Below are 3188 nucleotides of genomic sequence, written 5' to 3'. Positions count from 1 at the left end.
ACTATTATATTCTGTGAGGTGTATGTCATGTTTCTTGACAGTTAAAGTGACAGAAAGGTCTTAATCTGTCAATAAAGTCACCTATAAAACTAATATACTGCTTAAGAAAACATCAGATTTTACAGACCGCTGTTCATTTCCTGCTTCCTACCGCTTCTACAAAGCATGGCTGTGATTGTCCCATAACCTTAACCACTTGGTTATCATTGTGACCACAGTGGTGAAGGTCCCCTGACCTTAACGAAGCATTTATTTTAAACCGACCTATTATCTTGCCCTAAACCTAACCGAGCTGTTTTGTGTCTGAACCTGACCAGACCTTAACCATAGTGTGGTTCCATAAAACAGATTTATTGCTCAACATTGCTTGATGTTTTTGACTGTTAAAAGGCAGTTTTTCCTTGCAACTGTTGCCAAGAGGTTACTCGTGGTAAGAACTGTCTGTAAATAATATTATAAAGAGTAATGTTTAGACCTGCTCTATTTGAAAAGTGCCCTGCGATAACATCTGTTATGGTGTATAATTGACTTGACTTGACAGGGGTTTGTAACAGGAAGTCATAGACAAGTGACATCATCCCGCTGATGGGGGCTTCAGATCTGAAAACACATGGTCAAATAACATTTTGTTCTTTGATCTGGAACACTTGTTAGAGATTTTTACCTCCAACCAAATACAATGGAGGTTGATTTGCCTGTTTATGGCACTCACAGCATCAAAAATGACATAAAAAAATAAATAAATAAACATCTCTTTCCTATTCAGTTGCCAATACTACATAATACTGCATTCACATTTTATGGGATGATGGGAGAGTTGGGAAACAGCCTGGCCAATAAAACAACAGCAGTATCATCACGAAACATGTCATCAATAGAAATAACAAAACTGTTCAATCGAATGTTCAATAGTTTGACTTAAATGCATTAAATAGAGTCAGAAAAAGAGGGCAGATCGTTGGGGAAATGGTTAATAAAGAGGACAGGCCTGCTCACTGTTTAATGTGTATTAAGCTGAAATCATTCATTTATTCTTATTACTTTATTGTATGTGTAAATTAATTTTTTGTGCTTTTCATTGTTGTGTTAACATTTAAGTTATTACCTATGTGCTTTGATGAATGAAGTGGTTTAATTCAAATTAAGACGGTTAAATTCAACTTTTTACACAGCAAACTCACACTCATACATAAAACTGTACAGTTTCTTCATCTATTTAAATGACAGACTGACAGTCACACTAGCAAATATTGTTTCTAATGTTTTGTTTCTACTGTTCCTTTATCGAATTTGTGCTGAATAAGAAGAAAGGTCTTTTAGCCCTGTTTAACACGGGCAGTTCTTAGCTCTGGGTTTAGTCGATTTTCAGGGCATGACCCTGAAGTCAGGGTTTGCCCACTTTGGAATGTGTCAGCGTGAAAACTTTCTTAGCCTGGGGTTACATGCAAAAGCCTGAGAAAAGACTGTGTATGTGAAAGGGGGCTAAGTTATCCCAGGGTTGAGGATGGCCCTGGGCTAAGAATATGCAGTGTGAAGAGCCCTTATGATGAGTTCAGGAAGTACGGTGTCCAAAAACTGCATGCATTCTGATTTTGGTATCCACCTACTGACAGTGTTTAGACGTTAGATGTCAGATGGTGACAGATACTATGATTTACTCTTCTAAGATTAACACTCCACAGATTTTAGTGTACTTTACAGGCGGTTTAAAATAAAATAAAAATTAGCTTTGTTTTAACAAGCTTCTGTTGAATAAGAAGAAAATCTTACAGTATGTTGTTCAGCACTAGATCTGTTTTCAGCAAGAAAAAACAAGAAATCACACAACTGGATATTACACAGTATAGGGACAGCAACTAACAGTCTAGCAAATTAGGATATCTAATAACTGGACCCCAGGTGCTCTCAAATTTTTCATGACAGCCATGTGTGTTGTTTTAAAGCTTCTCAAGATGTAACCCTGAAATCACTTCTTTAAGCAAGGTTGATCCATTTAATTTTAATTTTGGTCACTTTCTTTTCAGTCACATCTTAATTTATTGATAAATAAATTGTAACCTGGTCATTTGAAATTGTTTCACCCTACATGTCAGAACATGACTACACAGGTATTCTTACCAGCACTACATGATGCAGATCTTTCCTGTCAGAACACCTCAGAAAAAATTATTTGTCCTCTTAATGTAGTTTACAATCTCTGCAGTATTATTTTGAGGTGTGGAACTCATCGTTTGTGTACGAGTTGTTGAACTCATCTAACACCTAATTCTAGAAGACAAGTTTTCATGAGTTGCAATTTATTTTTAGGTGGATTTTCGTCAGCTATCACTTAATACAGTTTTTAGTTCCATACAAAGAAATTGGGTGATGTGCCTTTAAATTTAAGCTCCATCTGATTGGAACAAGCTGTCCAGTTCACTTAGATCTTTGGCCTCCTTCCATGTCTTTGAGGCATCTTTTATACCGATCTTCAAACAAGATGCTCTAGCTTCTAGTTATAATGAAGCTCAGAATAAGTTCAATCAGGATGACTGTCTTTATGCCTCATTCATCCCTAACTGTCTTTCTGTCCCTGCTCTCTCTTTTCTCACTTATTCTTAATCAGCTGTCCATGGGTGTTCACTCTTTAAGTCAACCAACCAGATTTAACCGCAGTCTCCATCAGCCAATCGTGTCATTGTGTCAAAACTTTGAATCTGTTCTCCTGTCTGCTCCTTTGACCCTCCTCCACTGCGTTCTCCTCCACTTCTTCTAATCGAGTGCCCGGGCTGAGCTCATCAGAAGTCCAGTCCTCATCTCATCCTGATCTTCAGCCGTCCCTTCACCGCTACCAGTGTCTAGATTCTAGACAGCTTCTTTGCCGTGATTGGACGGCTTCACTGCCCCCTTTATACATGATGATGTCACAATGGACTCATGTCAATTAAATATATTTTGCACACTCAGAACAATTCTCTCCTGATTGAACTTAAGTTATGGAAGTAGTTGTCCTCTATCAGCACACTGTAAATGCAAACATTGTCCTTACTTGAGTTAAACATTCCCTTTAACCTAATGTATACTAGTCTTTAATTTTTACTCTCTTACATTGAGTTTCCAGAACTTTTTTCCATCATACTTGTTTCATTCTATTATATTTACTTGTTTTTATGTGCATGACCCCCTTTAAAATGATATGCTTCATCTCA

The sequence above is a fragment of the Lutjanus erythropterus genome, chromosome 18, assembly GCF_056507025.1.
Source record: "Lutjanus erythropterus isolate fLutEry1 chromosome 18, fLutEry1.hap2, whole genome shotgun sequence".
Lineage (NCBI taxonomy): Eukaryota > Metazoa > Chordata > Actinopteri > Lutjaniformes > Lutjanidae > Lutjanus > Lutjanus erythropterus.
The sequence above is the reverse complement of the archived record's forward strand: the minus strand, read 5'-3'. Positions refer to the sequence as shown.